The sequence below is a fragment of the Lepeophtheirus salmonis genome, chromosome 5 (assembly GCF_016086655.4).
Source record: "Lepeophtheirus salmonis chromosome 5, UVic_Lsal_1.4, whole genome shotgun sequence".
Classification (NCBI taxonomy): Eukaryota; Metazoa; Arthropoda; class Copepoda; order Siphonostomatoida; family Caligidae; genus Lepeophtheirus; species Lepeophtheirus salmonis.
Genome location: NC_052135.2, coordinates 48,458,380 through 48,481,482, shown reverse-complemented (window position 1 = coordinate 48,481,482; position 23,103 = coordinate 48,458,380). Strand labels below are relative to the sequence as shown.

Genomic DNA, 23,103 nt, shown 5'->3' with positions numbered 1-23,103 from the left:
GATCTTTCATTGCATGTTTCCCCATCATTCAATAGTTTGATTGCCCTAATATCATATAATTTCAATGAATTTGCAATCTAGAATATTTTTTGCTATCGAATTACTAATAATTTTATTGCTTTCAATGATGTTACTTTACTATAATATATCCCTAGACAATTTTGGGTCACAATGATAACGAACACTACGATTTTGTATGCAATATTTTTATCACAATCATTGTATATTGAACTATGAAAGAGACTTAAATTGTTGTCAAAACAAGGTAAAATTTGATAAAGAGTCTCTTCTGTAAAAAAAAAAAAATCAGACATAGCATTGTTTATATATTTTTAACATTTTTGAGTAATAGTCAGATAATATATGTGCAAATTTTGAGACTTATAGACCCATTTTTAGCGAAAAATTATCATTTCTATAGAAATGCAGCTCCAATTCAAGAGAAATTTTAAACCTTCGGTCTTAATAGTATAACTTGAGCGTGATTAACAGCATGTCTTTCAATGCTTAGAGGGATATTGGTCTTAATTATTTATCTCACGTAGTATGTGGTACAACAACATAAAACCTACCTGTGGTATATATATAAAGAGAAAGATTGATATATATATTTACTTATATAAAAAGCAATAACACATTTTTGACCTAAATATATTAACAGCAAGGGTCCTAAATGTCATCTAACACAATAAATCATTTTCATAACAATTCACTTTTTTTATAGTTTATTTTTACTATAATTAGTTTGTTTAATTTTTTTAATTTTAGCTACAATGGTTTTAACTTGATTTGTAAATTGTGATCAAAAATGAGAAATTTTAAGACTGCTAAAAAAAGGGTCAACTTTTGTATTTATTTTATTTCACGAAACGTTCTTACACTTAAATACCGAAGCAGTAGCGTAAAAATATATAAATAAATATAAGTTGTCTTTTTTTAATATCTTTATTTTACAATATATAATATAAAAAATACATCATAATAAATTGGGAAATTATATAAGTAAATATAAAAAAAACTATTGTAGTTTAAAATTAGTTCCCAAAGCCACTTTAGTACTCCTTTGTTACAAAAGCACACTAACAATCTATACAATAAATAAAGATTAAAAAATTAGATCAACAAAAATCCCAATAACAAACACAAGAATAAAATACCTTCAAAGCCAAAAATCTCAATCTTGGATTTGACTAATTTTATGCATTTAATTGAGTTTTTCGGAAAATACCAAATAATATCCTGCGCGAAATCTAACGTCAATGTATCGTCCTTAGGTATTTTCAATTTAAAAGCCCGGTATCGTGACGCAGTCGCCATAAGTATACGTTTTATCTCCCTGCCATCTGTTGGTTCCTTAAAATTCAACTTTTTTGCAATATAAGACTTAGAGTTATGTAAGCCTTCTTCACACGAATTAACTTATTATTCAGAAACCCAAAAAGAATTATGGCCGAGATATAGTTTGGCGCGGTGCTTATATGACATTCTATGTTTCATTCAACAAACTTCCTTAATAACAGTAAAAAAGGACACCGAGCAAAAACATGAACAACAGAATCTAACACCTTACCACAGTCTTTGCAATAATCACTAGAAATTGGACATTGAATTTCCTGCCATCGGCAATTTCTTTAGTGGAATCCATTATATATTATGTGGATGTTCAATCGTCCTTCAAACTTAGAATACGGAGATATTTTCCACAAGCTGTGATGGCTTCGGTTGATACTTTTTTAAAAGAACCCATTTTCATAGGCCAAGGAGTCAGCATACAGTCAGAAATACCTCTTTTCCCTGTAATTATGTATTATGTCTATTGTCAAGTTACAGTCAAAAACCCCATCCTTCAAAGACAAAATTTAGTAAGCTGCCTGAATAAAAGAAGAAATTGGTACCACCTGTGAATTTATCATTTTCGTTCCAAACAAAATCCTCTTCCTGATCCTACTCGAGGAAATACACAACCTCTAACCAACATCCAGGTGTACTATTAAATTAAGAAAAATCTTCTTGTAAATTTTAGGTAAGATAGTAGAAATCATGGCTTCCAATGAAGAGACTCCCTCTTCGTCTAATATATTTTTGTTATTTTTTGCATCCATACAATCTCTTCCTGATAGGGGAATTGAATGTATTTTGGTAATTTCAGTACTCTCCTTTAAAGGAGATCTTTCCGTATTTGTAGGAATCTCTTGCACTTTCTCGTTACTGATTTTTGGTTCTTGTGTATTCTCATTTTCTTGTAATTCAGGATTTTCAGTCCTTTCATTTGAAGTAGATCTTTCCATATTTGTAAGAATCTTTTGAACTTTCCTGTCACTACTTTTTGGTTCATTAGTATTATGACCTTCATCATTTTCCGACCACTTTTGATACTTATTAGTACAGCTTTTAGCAAATTGACCGGTTTCATAACCTTTTGGACATGTATAATGTTCACCTAAATCAATAGTTCTGGTTTTTAAAAACCTATGAAGCATTTTCTTTAAAATTTAATATTTGAGATAAGATTAAATCGCAATGTTAATAAAATTGGCAGTAAAATGAATAAAATTAATATTATTGGAGGGAAATAAATACTGCATTCTAAATAAAAACTAAGAGAATTCATTACTATTAAATTTTAGAGTGTCTTAAAATTCTTTTCAAAGCCTTTAATTGGTGTCTTGAAAGTTTTAATCACTAATAAATTTTGACAGTGTTAGTTATCTGGAACTGTCTGACTTTTTCTCTACAATTACTTAATTCCAAGTTATAAGTCATTAAATTTTATTCTTAATTCATTTCTATTTCTGACACTTCACACCTTATCCTTTCAGAGTGCTTATACTTTGAGAAAAATATGTTTTAGGGTTTCTTTATCAATTTTACCGAGAAAAAAAATTATCTCCTCCACAACCACGACAATATTTCCAGGATGAAACTCATTTTTGAATTGATCTTATAAGAAAAGTCCATATATTTCTCTGCCATATCTAGAGAAAGAAGAAGAGAAGAAAACTGGAGGAAAGAGAGAGAAAAATAAAAGGAAGCTGTAGAACTTTAAAAGTGTCAAATTCAACCCCTCTTGAGAGTAGGATCCCGAATTCGGGATTGGTGCTCATCAGTGGAGAAGTGTGTAGGAAGGAGTATCTGGTAACGAAATACCCACTGAAGTACCGTAGAAACCAGGATTTGATCTAGTGCGAATTAGCTCAAAAGTTCATCCCTTGGAAACCAAAAATAACAAAAACTTTATGGCCTTTTTCTTAAAGCCATGAGCATAATAGAGGGGAATAAAGGGCATATTTGGAATCAGACTCTATCACGTTTATCATATGTCTTTCTTGTAATATGGTTTAGTTGCATAGTGTTACTAATATTTTTTTTGTCTCCACTACAAACTTTATCACGGTTTAGTCACTGGTAGGAGATTCTTATTTTAATAATTTTTATTCCAATGACTACAGTTATGTGATTCACAAGGGAAAAAACCATTAAAAAAAAGAATCTCTTTTATACACATTTTAAGTACATTAAATTCTATAAAAATATCAGTTTCTTATGTTTGCAAATTGTACAATCTATCCATACAAGTTACAACTGGTGCACAATACACATATTCATTATTTAATTTTGATATAAAATTAATGGTAATATTCACATTTTTGGTTGTTGTTTTGCAAAAAAGGGGAATGTTACATAATGTTAAACATGTCAATGTTTTCATTTGTAAAAATATCTGCATTTTTAAAAGTATTCTCCACAGATCCATTTTATAGATAGTGTATGTAGGATCACATATCAAACATATTTTGCTTTATTTACTCCATGTACAGGGTGTTCCAAATGATTTAATTAATAAATTTGTTAGGTTTATGTCATTTGTTATGTATAAATTGTGCATAAATTGATTATACTATTACAACAGCTGGCGATTCTAGTATCAACAATTTAATCGAAGCAATCAACAAGAGCGTTATTGAGAATATATTTTTCATATACAATTAAAGTGATTTGACAGAGCACTATATTGAAAAACACCTATTTGAGGGCAAATCTATTATGGCAAACATTGTGTTGATGTTATTTTAATTGACTTGATGGAGTTGCACTGATTAACAATAGTTAAACATTATAGTATTACAATTACTCCATCTGACCTAGGAATCTTCTTTGAAGTCCATATACATAATATATTTTTCCTTTTCTAGGAGTGACTGTGATTTTAACCAAGAAATACTAGAACTTCTGGAAAGGGGAAAAAAATATCACGCTCACACAAGAAGGCTGACTCTCTCTTTTCCTGTAACTACAAAAATGAGAAATGACTAGTATGATTTATGAACATCGATATATTTATCAGACTACTAACAATTTTTCACAATCTTAAATTAGTCAATTTCTTAAATTATCCTAAATTATGTTTATCCTTTTACTTAATAATTTCATTTTATACCCAGACAAATTAGTACTTAATTTATATTACTTTCGATATTCATTTAGTATATATTTTTTTACATATGTTTAAAAATAGCTTCTATTTTGTATGTAATAATAAAAATATAATATTGGAAATACAATCATCTGTTAGTTCGAATGTAGTTTGGCTATGTTTTTGTTCTTGTATTGATGATGGCAAATATTTTAACTTCAGTAAGTAACGCAGAATTATTCACCACAAAATTGAAAACAGTGAACAGATTTGGAAGTTGTTTATTGTTTTTCATAGGATTGGATAAAATACAGGGTAAATATTCATTTACAGTCACTTATTAAAAACTATCATAATACCCTCAACTACTAGTAAAGTGATTCTAGAATATGACTACATAGTGAGTAAACAGATCTATAGACATAATAGGAATCTCTGATCATTGCTAAATGACTTGAACGTATCTCACTCTTGCATAATTTTCTTTGGAATTCATTTTTAGTTGAAGGTATTATGATAACTACTGGTAGAAGAGTATTTACTTTTATTATTTTATCTGATGTGATAATAAGATCTTATTTAGCTCGATGTTGTTACAGAAAATTCTGAAGGAGAGGCCTTCTTCCACCTCCAGGCAAGCAGCAATGTCTAGACCTTTCATATCTGAATGTATGATTTTGACAGTGCAGCTTTTTAGAGTTTTAAGCAACAAGAACCCGAGGGCAATGATTCCAAAGAGAGTTTGTCATTGGTATCTTGTGCCAAAAGAATGGTTTCTTCCATAAACATTGCATAATACAGAGCTTCTTGTCTTTCGTTCTCCAAATGCACTCTTTTTGTGCTAGTTGATGCCTGTGTTGGTCTTGGAGGTGGTGATGGTGATGAGAGGTAGCTTACCAGATTCGGGCACTTTGATGGGATGGCTTCCTCTTTCAACCGCCTGTGAATATATATCATTTATGAGTATTATTGATTACCAAAATTACAAAAGAATAAATTGCAATATTATATTAAAGTGCATAATTTAGAATTTGAAGGGAATGCTTCTGAATTATGTTATAATTTCGTTGTCCAGACATTTGACAAGCATTGAACAGTGCTTCTAAAAATATTTGAAAAGAAATTTAGCAAAAAAATATGCCGTCTCAGATATTAACAAGCAATATTCATAGTATTGGGGAGCATTGCTTACCTTTGTTAGAGTGATTTTCCTTTATCACGACGGGATTGATCTAAAGATTCAGTAATAAAATCAGTCACTTTAAAATACAGACTTCATAGTCTTGAATTCGCTGTTGGTGTCTATTAAATCGTATCTCTTGTGATGGCCCTAAGCCATTTGGTTAGAATTTTAGAGTCCCTCATGAGGAATTTGTGACAGCTCACATCCGGATCATTAGTAATGCCGTCATAGCCCTGCTTGCATCCTTCAGCTGTGACAAGAGAGGAAGATAAAAGGATATTTGCTCGAGTTACTCAGATTTTAATCCCCAATTCTACTCTAAATCCAACAAGGACTTACAATTATAGCTCTGCAACAAATCCTCAGGGTTACCCTCTGTCTTTTATGAGCACACACGAACGTTCAATCAAGTTTTGAATATATTTAGAAAAGGATGTTCACTACTCAGGAATTAAATAATAATGACAACTGCTAACGAAAATAAAATTCGTTCCTTATACTACCGATTACAAAACACACCGGATTTACATGTATGATTATAATATATAAAACAAAGGAAGAATGTTTCAGCCTCCTCGTTTAGAAAAAAAGTGAGTGGGATTTTAAGACGCACTTCCAGTTGTTTTTAGTATTCCTTGTTTTAACCTACGTGTATTGATTTCAAAAGAATAATTTTTCCCGGGTTTGTTGTCCACTGAGCTACGTCACTCCATGCACATTATTTCTTAGTTGAAGAAGGTCAGGGTTATTGATCCGAAGTAAAGAAAGCTTCGCTTGTCAACTGTCAAGTACTTGAAGAACGTGAGCAAGAAAAGTAAATGTGGGTTACCACGTTTACCTTGTGTGTACATCTAATAATTTTGTAACGGACAGATAGACAGTCATTCTACAGACTTATTATATTTAAGGGTGATAATTTTGGTAAGAATACAAAAGCGTGCGAGGAGAAAAGAAGAATTACTTATGGCATCATTGATTAAATAATATACATCTTCTTCTATCAATCATGAACGTTATCATTCCCGCCTTTATTATTCAAAATTAATATAATATGAGATGGTGATAGTCGATAGAGAACTGAATAAAATCCCCAAAATGACGTCGCCTTCTGTCTGGATTTATGAAAATGGAGGCCCAGGAATTTGGAAAATACTTACCGGATGAGAAACAGATGGTTTGTTGGATTTGTCGATATAAATGTGTCTTTAGTCCCCTGTCTAGAATTACACGCCACTCATTATCCTCATATCATAACAAGAGTATGGATATTCATCTATAAAATCAATTTGACGATGAATACATCAAGTCAGACTTTAACTTTGATCTCACAACGATGCTTATTGCATGTAATATAACCTTATCCATTGCTAATCATCTACGTTCAAAAAATTTATGGAGAAATACAAGGGTAAACATATCCCTTCCCAAGGAGCCATCATTAAATTAATGGAGGATGTTTTGTTACTGATGTCATTTATAGAAATACATATAAAAATGTTTTGAGTCATCCACACCAAATGACGATCAAGTTATCAGTAATAAGTATTTACGAATATCGAAATGGAACTCTGAATTTTGTACTATCTCACAGTAAGTATTCAATTTTTTTTTAAATGTAACCATAAAATATGATTTTATTTTAGCTAAACATATCAAGAATTATGATACACAACTCAGTAAAGGGCAAAAACAACTGCTTAAATGGTCACAACAACGGGGGTAGTAGCTTTGGATGGTTTGCAACTAGTTTGTCTGAGACTACTTACTTCGCTTTAAGACTTGGGTATGATAATTAGGTTTTCCAATATTACATAGTCAATAAAATTACTTTTTTATCACTAAAGGCTTAGCTATGGTTGATGGGCTCCAAGAAATGGTGTTCAGAAAACTCATAAAAGGCAAAAACAACTGTTTAAATGGTCACAACAACGAGGGTAGTTACATTGGGTGTTGCATCATAATTAACAATTGTGTATATCCATCATGATAATAGTATGTTGTTATATAAGCATACCTAAATAACGGGGGGAAATCTTTTTTGATGCTCTTAATAGGGAGTAATATCGCCGGACATTACTGCATAATTAGCTTTTGCTCTAAATCTTTACGATGAATTTATTTATAAAATTTTTTTATTAGTATATTTATTGTCTAATTTTATGATTTTGACATTTACTTTATTATTAATAATTATTATGATCTCATCGGTAGAGATATATCTATCCTGTGCACAATTTGTTTATAGCAACTTCCATATGAAGAAAAAGGGGTGATTATCTTTTTGATTAAACTCCACGTCTGGCTTGTGTTTTGCAACCTAAAGTTATGACATATTTAACTGAATTCCGATGTTAAAACAAGAAAAAATTATCTGGATCAATCTATTATTTCAATATTCTGTATTTATAATTTATTATTATTAATAGTTATATGATTTTAATTGTTTAATTTTGTATATTTAACTTAAATGTTTAATGGTTTATTTTTTAGTATCTTGATTATATTTAATTAAAGCCTTCTTTTTTAAACTTTGAGCTTCAAATATATTTCAAATACTCTACTTTGTCGTTTCATTAGCTATTATTCTGAGAATAAGGTTCATAATGAATTACAATTTCATGGAGTGTGACGTTTTCAAATCTACTGTAACGGATAAAAAACGTCGAAGTCAATTATACGTAGTATATCTTCATTAAACATTTTGCTAATAAATACATTCGTTATACCCTCAAAAATCATAATAAAGCAGGCAGATGATAATCACATCAGTATTTTAAACAATGATACCATATGTCTTTTTTCCCCCTCCTCCTTGCACGCGTTTTTCTCTACAATATTACCAACTATAATTATATTATAATCTTCACCTCAACAGCTCTCCCTTTCAAAATAAAGAGGTTATGTGGTTTAAAATGTTGCTTGTTAGGGGGAGAGAAAATGCCATGATAAATTTAACTTAGGAAGAACAACACTACTAACATGGCACCTTTTTTCTCCCAATCACGAAACATTTTAAATAACACAAACTCTTTATTTTGAAAGGGATAATTGTAAAGAGTATGATTGTGATTATTTCGTTGCAAGACTATATTATCGTGTGCAATTACAGTACAATTATATTATGTTCGGTCAATCAAATCTTTGAGTGATAGGACTGGGAGCTTATTATGGAGGGCACATATTGCTCAGAGAAACGCCTGAGAAAAAATTTAAACTGCGTGTGCAGTGCAAAACCTAAGACCCGGGTGGTATTTTTTTGGATATAGAAGGGATCCATGATGCTAAGGGAAGAAGCTGCGGGCTGTATTTTTCTTACCATTCAATATGTGAGTGGACTTTTAACCTGCATTCTTTTTTGACAAAGGCCAACTTGCGAAACGGATATTTCCCCGAAGTAAAATTTGCCGAATGTAAATTTTACAGAAAAACAATTTGCCGAACGGATATTTCGCTGAAAAATTGTATTAAATTTATTGATGTATACAATTCCATATTTTAATTCAATTTAAAATGATATATAGGTATTGTTTTCATATCACCCATATATGTCATATAGGTAAATTATTGAGTGTTCTTTTGCAGAAAGATATTTTATATTCATTAATGAACATTATATTTGCACAACACAATAGTGGTTCACTGTAATATGATAGTGGTTAAAAGGTTACTAACATAATCGTTGCCTATTAAAATTGTCATGTACATTATCATTGTCCCGCAAAATTGTTGTGGGTAATATCATCGAAAAGCAACATCTCTGTAAACAATATGATTGTGAGTAATTTCATTGCAAGATATTATTATCGTAAACAATTTCGTTGCAATTTATATTATATTTGGACTATAACATTATACAAACCCGTCAAGGAATACCCCCATTAAATATCCCCAGCTCACAGCCTATACATGTGAAGTGATGGGCTTCAAGGCAGTTTAAACTCCACGTCTGTCGTGTTTCTAAGTATTTATGACCCTTTTGTAATATACTATAACACACCCCGAACCACAAGTTGTTCAATTAAACACCTGGGCTCCAAGGTAGGTAAAATTCAATCGTCGCAGATTCTCTAAGCATCAAACGACCCTTTTCATATCCAAAAATGCACCTCGGCCCTCAAGTTGTACAGATGAATTACTGGACCTCAAAAGGGAATATTTTAACCTACTTCAGGGCTGATTAGTTTACCTGCACAACTTGTGGGCCGGAGTGTATTACAGCATATTAGAAGGGGTCCTAGGTACTTAGAAAGACATAGGTGGTATATTCGAAATACATTCGAAGCACATACTACTGTGTTGTGCTTATAAAATGATCATGAATGTATATTCATAAATATAAAAAAAAATTATCTGCAAAAGATCACACATACCTATGTGATATATATTGTATGTATTGTACAATAATTAATAATCTTCGTTGAAAAATATGAGCTTTAAAGGTTTAGTGATGGAAAAAAATTGTTGCGTAGAATAAAGAGTTTTTATTGTGTATCATACCATCTTATTTTCCAAAATGTAACTCTGAAAATATTTGATATCATAGAAATTGTATTAACTGGTATTAAAATATTTAACTGTTAAAAATTTTATCCAACCTATATAAAGTTTTTCATAAGAGCTTTACTATCAATACTAATAAATATTTTTTTATGAAATATAACACTAAAAATAATACCAATTCTGCATAAATTCTTAAAAGATTTGTCTTCAAAGTAAAATTTTGAATTCTTTTATGATATTTACATTTTTTTATTTTATGTGTTTGATTATTTATTTTACCAATCCGGATTAAAATGTTGTTTTTTATTTCTAAACTGTTATATTTGATCACAAATAATTGAATCACTTAATCATGCTTTAATTTTTCTTAGTTAAACTATATAAAAATATCTTCTTAAATTAATAATTTTTCCAAAAATCATTGAATTGTAAATCTTATATACAAAATCTGTAATTACTTGGTTTGGGAGTCTCTGATCTCTGAGTTTATAAAGCATGCTTACTATTTTATTATAGTAAAATTAATATTTTCTTGGTGGTGTCCAAAATAAATATATCGAAAATAAGTATGTATTTTTCTTATAATATCTGTCACTTAACCCCTTACATTTTAAGATAAAATTAAAAAGAAAATTTATTTTTTAATTTTCCGAAAAAACATAATCTTTCTGCTAAAGTTTTCACATAAATGATAAAAATTAATAAATTAAAATATTTTCAAATCAAAATTCAATAACTTATATTCCTATTCATAACTGTATTATGTTTGATATAATTTAGCTTTTAAAATTATGCTGACTCTAACTTCATTTTTTCAGGTCCTGTAAGCCAAAAAATTTCAAAATAAACTCTTAAAAAAACGTCATACTATAATTTATTAATTAGGACATAAGGTAATAATTAGATTTAGATTTTTTAAGATATTTTTTTTGTAAAAATCAGCAAAAAAAATAATGCTAAAATTTGGAAAAATAAATACCAAAATATCAAAATTAAGCTATTGGTATTTACATTAAAAAATACGGTTTTATAAGAATAATTTAATGGTATACTCTGTCGGTAAATCAAAATTTTGTTCCATGAATTTATGAATTTAATCAGTATTGGTATTTTTAAACATACTAAAAGACCTTTCAACGTTCATATTAGTAGTTGGATCAAATTTTAAGGTGGTGAGATCTTCAGGAATCTGGTTAGACGGAGGCATTTCATCATCACCTCCACTAATTATACATGTAACCATTTGCATAAATGGAAGATTATAATTTTTGTGAATGATATAAGTTATTTCTCTCTTAAGTATTTCCCCTTTTTCTTCTCCATGAATTGTTTTATCTTTTCATCGTCTTCAAAAAGTATCTAAAAAAATATTTTATAATTCCTTCTGCTGTATAATCATACTAGAACCTAAAGCTTATTTATTTAGTTCATGAATTAGAAAAGTGAGCAATTTATACAAAATAGGTCAAAATAAGTTATTTTTCTACAGATTTCAGAAAAATCTTAAGTCTAGTAATAATATTTGAAATATTTTAACTTCTAAATATGCAATTAACTTTCTGATACTGCAATACGCCCCCCCCCCTGACAGAAATATCCTTGTTAATTTCTTATGTACATAAAATTTCTATATTCGATGTTTTTAGATGCTACACAATTAATTAGTCTGAAATTTAACATATTCTAAAATTAATTATCGATGTTTTTAACAATGTTTTATGTGTTTTTATTATTTATCTACCACAAACATGACATACGACACAAAAATAAACAAAACAAAAATGTATTTTGGTATGGTGTCAACTAGCTTTCTTGAAGTATTATGAACTCAAAAAGGATGTTACATAAGATTCTTAATTTTATATTTATTCAATAACCTTCGTTTACTAATTGGTTTCATTTCTTAATCCATCTTTTATTTTTATTTTGATAAATTATTAATACCATTTATATAATAATTATCAATCAATATCTATGTAATAATTGTCAATAAGAGAAATTGAAAAGGCTAGCTACAATATAGATTTTTTTCAGAGATTTTATTTCCCTTTTGAAGGTAGAGCTTAAGAGTGGATAAAAATCTCGACGTGTAAAAAATGTTTTACTATGAAAAGGACATGTTTTGTTTGATAATGATTTATAAATTCGGAAATGATTTAGCATCTACAGCAAGGGTGTCAACAGTGATGCAAATCTTGTGAATTTTTAACTGGTCTGGTTTTTTTTTGGGAATTGGTAATCTGAAATATGGATTTTCTTTTCCTTTAATTCCTGAGTAGTGAATATTATTTCCTAAATATAATCCATTACATTCAAAATCTATTTGAACGTTAGTGTGTGCTTATAAAAGACGGAGCCTAGCCCTTAGGATTTGTTGCGGACTTACAATTGTAAGTCCTTGTTGGACCCAGAGTAGAATTGGGGATCGACATTAGAGGAATTCCAGTAAATTTCCTTTTTTTATTTCCTTCTTCCCTTGTCACAGCTGATTGTAGCTGTTCTAATCAAATCGTCAGGAGCATTATTCTCTCTCTCCTCCAAAACATTCTTCAAATTGACAGGGGTACCATGTTGAATTGCGGGTTTTTTGTTTTAACATGCCCATTGTACATTTAACTTTTATCACTAGGTGTGAAACTTACGCCCTGCCTGGAGGTTTGGTGCGGCCTGGGAGATAAATCTCCATAATTTCATTAAATGAATGAATTAACTGTAATTTTCCTTTAAATCTTTGATTCCAACATTGTCTGTATTTATAATTTATTATTGTTAATAGTTATATGATTTAATTGTTTAATTTTGTATATTTAACGTTAGGGACGCAATGCTTAAGGACTCGTATAATACATGTAAGTGCTTCACTGTAGCGGAATTATCACCAGTGGGTGTTAGAATTTGAGTATGTTTAGCATCTGTTGAGAGTAACTGCATTATTTACTTTTCCTATAGCCTGGCATACTCATCAGTCATCACTCATCAGTCGTCTGTTCAAAGGGTGTCAAGGAAAAATACAAGGGAAAAAATGGTAAAGGAAAAATGGCAATGGAAATAATGGCAGGATAAAAAAAAGGAAAAGTGTTTGTATGGAAAAAATGGCAAGATTATTTTTAACTGATATAATACCTATTTTTAATATATTATATATTAAGATATCAGAAAAATAATAAAATACTACAGCGGCTCCAATGGAATAAGTCCTAATTACTTAATTATCCGTCATCTAATGTGATATCATTAGCCATGATGGATTATTCATATTAGACAAGACTTGGATTGACAGACTAGCATTGTCTTAATAGCAATTCAAGTAAATTAGATCCGATATATATTTTTATAAAATTGGTATATATATATATATAGAGATCGATAAGATTCCTAACCCAAGTAAGGAGCCGACTCGACTCTTTTGAGATTTAGGTAGGTTTGGTTTTCTTCTTGTATCATTCCCGTAGATAATGGAATTCGAGCATCTGCTGTTTTCAGATAAATTATATCTGATTACTTCTTTTGTGTACTTCTCTCATTCTTAGAGAATATGGAAGTATTTATGTCTTTAATGAATGAAAATCGATCAAAGCATATGAAAAGCACATTTAAATTAAAAATGTGTCGCTCCATTTATCCAATTTTTTGTGTGTATTATGTTTGATATGTTTTAACATTAAAATAATCACTAATGTATCATATCCATACAATGATAAGGTGGGTTACCACATCTATTGAGATTTTGTAAATAAAAGTGTATAAGTTTGGAACGGACCAATAGACTAAGTATTTTTTTAGGACTTTCCATATTATAATCTTCAAACATCAACAATTTTCATATCAAAATCATGAGGTAGTCCTTCCAAAATTTATTTTTATTGCATTTCCTCTTCTCCAAACAAGGTTTCTTTTTAATCTTCTTAATTTTGAAATGAAGAATTGTTGAGGTTTGAAGATTATAACATGGAAAGTCTTTAACAATACATACTCTATTGGTCCGTTCCAAACTTAATACACGTTTATTTACAAAATCTCAATAGATGTGGTAACCCGCACTAATCCTAAGTAAACTTATCTATTTTATAACAAAAAAAGATGTAATTTTTATGATTATCTAAATCTTCTTTATCAACTTTTTTATTTTTTTGCATATGTATATATTTCATCTAAATTACTTGAAAATTACGCATTTTTGAGACATCCATATATTCATAGAACGAACACTTTAAGGACCATTGAAAAATTATTAGTATATTTAAGATCACCAGAAATGGTCTAATAACCACCATGATCAAAATAAATAAATAGTATTGTATTTCTCAGTAATTGAAAGGTGAACCTAGAGTAAAATAGACAAAACAGTTTCACAAAATGGCAAACTTTTAAAATACAATACATTTAAGAGCAATATAAGGCACCTGTAATCTTGAGGGCTGAAACCTTCACATAGAGTTGGCCCCAACCATGCGTATTGAATTTAACCAATTTAGGTAATTACATGAGTGTCGAATACATTTTTTTAGAGCCGTTTCTGTAGTCATTAAATATGTATTTACATTTATTCAATAAATAAAAAAATTGACGGAATTAAACATTGACAAAGGAATTTACATTAAAATTTGATTTTACTAGTCAGGTAGTTGAAAATTAGATCAGATACTAAGAGGCGAGGAGGCTGAATTTCAATATCTAATAAAAGGGGAGCGTCAAATTCCCAAACTTGAGCCAACCACAAATTTATTCACTCCTGAGGGCGGAAACTTTTAACTTTTTAAAATTAAAATTTATTAACAACTAATTATGATAAATAAATTTATTGATTATTTTTCTATTGGTAATTTAAAAAAAAAAAAAAGAAAACAATTTTGTTATTTGTTTATGAAATTCCATAATAAATAATAAGGAATTGGTGCAGGAATCATCCATAAAGATGGTATCTGAATCGACTTAAAATTTGAAATCAGCATATGGGGGGGGCATATAAGGGGGCTTATTCTATATCGAAATACCAAAAATAATTTTGGGAGCTCAAGGACACTAAATAGGGGGTTGAGTTATAAATCAAAAAGTGACTGGCGTCACAAAAAAAAACTATACGAATGAAGATATTTTCTAAATTGATCATTTTTCAATTATTTTTTCCCACTTTTTTTCTTCAAACGTCAATTTTAAATTTTTAAAAAGAAATGCCACAAAATGATGCATTTTGGGCATAAAATTAGGAACCTTTTACTACATAACTTTTATGATATTTGGAAAAATGAACACGTTATAAAGGTTTTTTTTTGGTGTCATTATTCTCCAACTTTTTTAGTTTAACAAGTACAAGAATATTTTTGTTAGGTTTGGGTTTCTCTTTAAGATGCAAATAAGTGCTATTAACTATACATATATATATATTATTTTATTAGGATTTTTGAGGGTATCTCGAAAGTATTTATTAGCAAAATGTTAAATGAAGATATACTACGTATAATTGACTTAGACGTTTTTTACCCGTTACAGTAGATTTGAAAATGTTACACTCCATGAAATTGTAATTAAAAATAAACTATCATACATTTATGTTAAATATACAAAGTGGAACAATTGGAATCATATAACTAATAATAACAATAAATTATAAATACAGAATATTGAAATAACAGATTGGTCCTAATAATATTTTCTTGGTTTGAAATCGGAATTTAGTTAAATATGTCATAACCTAGGTTACAAAACACAAGCCAGACGTGGAGTTTAATCAAAAAGATAATCACCCCTTTTTCTTCATGTGGAATTTGTTATATACAATTGTGCACAGGATAAATATATATATCTCTACCGATGAGATCTAAATAATTATTAATAATAAAGTAAATGTCAAAATCATACAATTAGACAATAAATATACTAATAAAAAAATGTTAGAATTAAATCCATCGTAAAGATTTAGAGCAAAAGTTAATTATGTAGTAATCCGGCGATATTACTCCTTATTAAGGGTATCAAAAAAGATTCCCCCCCCCCCTTTATTTATGCTTGTATAACAGCATACTATTATCATGAAGGATACGCACAATTGCTAATTATTATGCTACACCCAATGTATTTACCCCTGTTGTTATGACCATTGAAGCAGTTGTTTTTGCATTTTATAAGTTTTCAGAACACACCATCTCTTGGAGCTTATCAACCATAGCTAAGCCTTAAGTGATAAAAAGAGTAATATTTATTGACTATGTAATATTGGAAAACCTAATGATCATACCCAAGTCTTTAAGGGAAGAAACTAGTCTCAAACAAACTAGTTGCGAACCATCCAAAGCTACTAGCCCCGTTTTTGTGACCATTTAAGCAGTTATTTTTGCCATTTAATGAGTTGTGTATCATAATTCTTGATATTTTTAGCTAAAATAGAGTCATATTTTATGGTTAGACTTTTAAAAAATGAATACTTACTGTTTGATGGTACAAAATTCAGAGTTCCATTTCGAAATTAGTAAATATTGTATATTTTTTACTCATAACTTTGATCGTAATTTGGTGTGAAAACATTTTTTTGAACGTAAGATGCTTAGCAATGGATAAGGGTATATCACATGCAATAAGCATCCTTGTGAGGTCAAAGTTAAAGTCTGACTTGATGTATTCATCATTAACTTGATTTTATAGATGAATATTCATGCTCTTTATATGAGATGAGGATTATGAGTGGTGTTTAATTCTAGACAGGGGACTAAAGGCACATTTATATCGATAAATCTGACAACCCCTCTGTTTCTCGTCCGGTAAGCATTTTCCAAATTCCTGGGCCTCTATTTCTAGAAATCCAGACAGAAGGCGTCGTTATTTTAGGCATTTTATTCAATTCTCTATCGACTATTAGCATCTAATATTATATTAATATTGAATAATAAGCCGGGAATTGATAAAGTTCTTGATAGAGGAAGATATTATTTAATCAATGATGCCATAAGTATTTCTTCCCTTCCCCTCGCATGCTTTTGTATCCTTACCAAAATTATCAACCATGTGCATTATAGAGTACCTTTATGCTCGCCCGCACCGAAGAGTTCTAAACATCAATAAAATTACATTGTCAATGTGATTTCTCGCTCCCTCATTGGCCTGAGTAACACCATTTAACCCATTGATATTAGTTGATAAAACAGGGCAACTGCAAATCATTGAGCATAAGCATTGAGATTGTAAGCTAAGCTATAATTGGTAACTCAATAAAGGACTCTTACTTAATAGGTTTTTTTTTTTTTTTGCTTTGATACTATTTTATAAAAAACTACATATATTCATTATCTAATTTTTAATATTTGTATTTAATCAGCTCAAAAACTGTAAAGTAGGTATAATTGATATTTAGATAGTGAAAAATATAATGTTTTGAATATATATTCTAATGTACAGGCTCTACAAAAAACTCTGTTAAATGTTTATTAAAATACTAAAAATATAATTAATTATATAGTTTGCATATGATTATAGACATAAGTCGACACAAGTTTCAAAAACATGGGCATAACTTTCACTCGAAATGGTCACCCTAAGCCTTGACCACAGCCTGAAGTATCTCTATAAAGGACTTATATGCTGCACGCACCATGTCTACAGGGATGGAGTCCCAGGGAGCCGCCAGTTTAGCCTTCAGGTCATCCACATTCTTGCTGGGGATCACACAGGATCTTCTCTCAGGAATGGAACACATGGAGTTATCAATGACGTTTAGGTCAGGACAGGAGGGCCCGAGACTGTGTTGTCTTTGAAGTCGCTCAAATTAATCAATGGAAAAATAACAATTCCTCTCTTTAGATATGCCTGGGATTTGTTTGGAAAAACACAGAATGTTCTTAGTCTGAACCTACGTTGGATCTGTCTTAAGACTGATTTTCTAATCAGTTTTCCTCCCCTTTTCAGTCTTTTTCTTTATTGGTACAATATTTATTTTTTTCAACAGTCTTAAGCACAAATACGTCGGTCCTTGATTCCTACGGTCCTACCTATATTCTTTTTTTCTTTACTCCTAGCTAGAATTGAATATTATAAAAACGAAGAATAATGTTCAATAACTAAAACCTATAATAATTATTATTTCTAGTTACACACTTCCTATTTTTAACTTGAGGTATCTTGTCTCTTTGAAAGAGTTTATGTTGAACAACTGAAAAGAATGAGTTACTACGTCATATTAGCTGTTGTAGTTACAATAAATGATCGGTCCCAGTCATAGAGATAAAAAAAATAGAGTGACAAAATAAATACTAGAGTATTAGGTAAAGCATATGTATGATCAATGACTATATTTAGAATTGGCCTTTTTTTAATCATGCCATCAGAATTCCTTTTTATAGTACTGTCTTCATCATAGGTTCTTAACTTTAAGATTCGCCGTTGGGACTCTACTTTTTATAAGTGCATTTGAAGTCGAAAATTGAGCGTGCAATGAACTTTTTGCTTGATGATGTCAGAGCCCCTGAAGGGCTTAGAACAAATTATTGACCTTTTGGTTGGTTTTCAATCTCGGCGACGGCAGTTTACTATCCATTACTTTAGAAGCGCTGGATTTTTAGGAAATCTGAAAGTAACTGACAAGGATGCCAAAACATATGTTTGTTTTATAAAGTTATGAAAACACTTACAGAAAAAAGCTTATTTTCCCGTTATTGTGGTTGAGATCACATTTTTTCAACAATTTACTAGCAAGATAGTGCTCTGGGGATCTAGAACCGCCATTCTTGAAGTACAATTGAATGGAATGCAAGCAGCCATGGAACTCTACGAATAAAATAATAAGAATGTATCAAGTTCCAATTATATCCACTATGACAAACTTACCCAATACCAAACTCCTTTTGTAAAAATTAGAAGGTTATTTTATTACTAATTATTAATTTATTAAGATTTTAAGAATATTATTTGAAGCAGAAAGGCTTATGTTGACATAATAATTGAATGTTTTGATCCTTATGTGTCCTCATTGTTCATCAGCTGAACCCTTCAATAGATTGTTCTTGTCATTCTAGAGAGTAAGCACTCTATACTTTATATCTCTATGGTCCTAGTACTGAAAATTTTTATTTGGACTGGACTGATAGAACTGCAGTTTTATTAGACTGAGCTAACACTAATCTTGACTCATCTAATAAAATTGAATACAAGGCCTATACTTAAAGCCTTTACTTAAATATGTCAATGGAATATTGGGCTATGTAAAGTATTTAAATATATTGGGATTTTCTACTTTTCTTGATTTTTCTTCAAGATTATTTTCATTTTAACCCACTACATAGGGATACAAAATTGAAAGGGATTATATACACCAATTTTTATAAACTATTCTTAATAAACATTATTATCAATCTCCTTAAATATATATATATGGATCATAAGATAGAGGAATTTTAATGAATAGAAAGTCTTGATACATATATTATTTGATAATCTAAAGGGTTTAGTTTATATGAAACTTGTCTTGTTAGTGAAGTACATGTCCCTAATTATTATTAAAAAAAAAAAGTTACATATATATTCAGTTACACAAGACTGTCCCCAAAATATATAAAGCAATTTTTATCAATAAAAAAGTTTCCAACATTTATCTGTTCTAAAGATTAATTATCAGAGAATTAATTTGTTGATACAGCATCAATGTCTTTAAAAACACTCATTCCAATATTTTCTCTAATGTATTCAAACAGTTTTTGATAATAAAAAATTGTTAAAACACCAAGTGGAAATACTTAGCGGCAATGATGGCTTCTATGTTGCGGCGGAAAGCCTGACACCCGATGCAGATGTAGTTCTCTGTCATGGCATCCCAGTGCTTACTTACATTGGTCTTGAAAGCCTCTGTGTTTTGATGACGGACACTGAAAGCCTTCCCTGGACATGCATCCAAAAGGATTAGTTGAGGGGGTTGGCATCAGTGCTGTAGGGTGGCCAAAAATAACAGAAATATTTCAAAAGAACTCAATAGATCAATTCAAAATACTCTTGCATTGGAAAAGATGGGTAGCATTCATTATTCCTGTCAAAAGTGGCCTCTCCACCCTAAAAAAGGTGCTTTCCACCGACTTTTTCATAGCTATTTAGACAGTTGTGTATGAAACCCCGAGATCTCTTGCATCAGTCCTCTTGTACTTGAGGAGATTGCCTGGGTTGTTTTCTTTAACTCCGCTGGGCCCTGTTTGGAATTTTTGAAATAGCCCCTTCTTCCTTCCCAATATTTCGGACTTGCTGAAGACGTAGATGGTAGTCCTGGAGACCCCCAATTACTTTTATTACGCAAATAGAAAATCCTCGTTCACGTTCAAGTGTCATTTTCTCGACTTGTACGTATGCTAGAGAACTCAGATTTTTTTTGGTAACTAACTATTTTTGCTTTAATATACCGAAATATGAATTAAATTCAATCACTCAACCATCATTAATTATTGAGTTATTAAGTGTTCAGATTTCAATGAACGACACAGTACCATCACCATGAATAAAAATGGAATGGATACTTAATTGATAGAGCGTAAACCTCCGCTTAAGTTTCTTTATATTTCTACAAAATTATACTAACTTGAGTTATGTATCTCAACTTGTTCAAAGTTATGGTTGATTATACATTTTTAACGTTTTTGTGACCTTGAACTTGGATTTGAACAACTCAAAATTTGATGGCCCTGTACTGTTAACATATATAATCTTCCTAAAATGTTTTATCATGTTTTAGTAACTTTTTCCGTAACCCTGCGTACAAACAGACAGAAAGGATTGTATAACCTAATTTCAACTTCGTTGACAGAGATAATAAAATAATCCCAACGGCATTTTTTAAAATAATAATACTGTGGGAGATACATAATCATTTGAAACTCTTCAGGTTTTGTTAAATTACTCAAAAGATTATTCGAATTAGATATACCAAGCTCTTAAACAAGGAATTTACATTCCTTTACTAAAGGGCTAATTAATTCAATATCACTTGTGATATGTATTATTTCTGTAAATTGTATTTGAGTATGAAATGCTCCGGTCCCCCTAAACTCAAGTCACAGTGACTATTTAAGCTCAAGTCGGTACCTGCTATACTTGTTATCTAAATATATATTTTATGATCTTGATTCACATTGTTGATATATCTACTTACAAATAGATTTAGAACAATATAAGATGATATAAATAATTGCGTTACTAAAAACCTAAAGAAACATGGTAATTTAAAATTAGACAACCTAACAACAATAAAGTATCACAAACAATTAACCAATTAAAATACAACCAAGGGATAAAATAGTATAACACTGGTGTAAAAATCTTTGTTTAAGGAGATTAATCTCTTCAAAAAAAGATGTTAATGTAGGACAATCCTCTTGCAGAAGCAGATTGCCTTCATATCTTGCCTCCAATTTTTTTCACTCCAAGCATAATCAGGCTTCCTGGGTTCTTCATGTGATTTACTATCCTCATTTGGTTTACGATGTACATGCTCATTTCCGTGATGGAAAGATCTGGCCTCTTTTTAAAGGCTTTTTCATACAACTGTAGTAGTCAATTTTATTAGACGACCACTCCTGCTGACTTCTCCGAGAAACTCACCCTTGTCCAAGCTCTACTTGGTACGGTTGACTGTTGCCTTTCAACTATATTTAACTGCAAATATGGTTTTTGAGGACATTCCGGCGAAACAAGGTTGTAATATTTTTTTTCTTAGTTGTTCTTGCGACATGATAATAAATTATCATATCTTATATTTATTGTAAAAATAAAGAAGACTCCAGGGAAATACGTGAGTTATTGAGTGTTAAAAATTGTTTCAAAACTTTTGGAACACCCGATACATATAAGCATGGACAACAGGGACTCTAAACGAAAGTTCAAATGTCAGCTTTTTGGACCATTTACGGTATTTTCAGATAATACTAGATAAACTAGTTTTCAAATATATCGACCATCTAGATCAGGTAACAACACCAATTCTTAAACTATCTCATATATTCATTCTTATTTTCTTTTTTCTATAAGAAATTTTTATACAGGATGACCCATAAATCTTAGGACCACAACTCTAACTTAATATATCTCCTAGACGGGTGTATATTTTTTAATTATGTTTACCATAAGTAGGGTGGTCAGGGAGGATCTGAGGATGAAGCCGTATCGTCTACAAAAGATCCAGCTTCTCATCAAGGTCACTGGTCAAGAGGCTCATCCAAGCGAAGGTGCTTCTGAAATTCCTCAATTTTTGAAAGCACGTTTCAATCATTTACACTAACGAGAAGATTTTCACCGTGGAGCTGTCTTACAAGAGCAAGAACGACCAGGCATCGAGGACATGCGCAACATGTTCAGGGGACAAAAGCAGGCTTCTGTGAGAGGGGGGGCGTCACCTCCTGTAGGATGAAGACGCCCTTGATCTTCATTTAAAAGGGTGATGTGGTCCATTAACGTGTCTATTCATTACGTTTCCAAGTTCTTATCCGGATCCAGCAACAGCACTGGGATGGTTATAATTGTTTCCAGCAGGACAAAGCCCCTTCACATACTGCAAAGTCTGCGCAAGAGTGGTGGCAAACTTTTTTGAGAACTTTTGGAGCAAAATACTGCTCATTATTTATCTCAATAATGTCTTTTTTATGATTTATTTGTATATTTAGCTTAAAAGTTGTTCCTTTCTTTGAAATATATTCTTAAAGCGGTGAGAAGTTTTTACCAAAAAAAAATAGTATAATCCCATTCGCGCAATACTTTATAATGGAACATCTTTTGTGATGCTAGGTGAAAATGAAAGCTAGCTTATTTATTTGAAAATAATTCGTCGCCAAGGCTGTCCTTCGGCTCCTTTACTATTCATTTTGGCCTTAAAAAGCTTGTCCAAATCCATCATAAAAAAGTGTGGAGCCTTTGGAATATAACTTCACGACACCAAACATGTTATTGATTTATAAGCGTATGACATAACCATTATGTTTGAAGCAAATTCCGAAAACAATTAATGAAAAGGATTGAAATAGACTTGAACTTCTTTACGAAATGTGGA

General features: G+C 30.5%; 1 long non-coding RNA gene across 1 annotated transcript; it reads left to right on the top strand.

Moving 5' to 3' along the window:
• Nucleotides 1-7,089: 7,089 nt before the first annotated feature.
• Nucleotides 7,090-7,759, top strand: LOC139905590 (uncharacterized). The gene is made up of 3 exons (XR_011780471.1): nt 7,090-7,187; nt 7,241-7,380; nt 7,442-7,759. It is a non-coding gene; the product is annotated as an uncharacterized lncRNA (long non-coding RNA).
• The last annotated feature ends 15,344 nt before the right edge of the window (nt 7,760-23,103 follow it).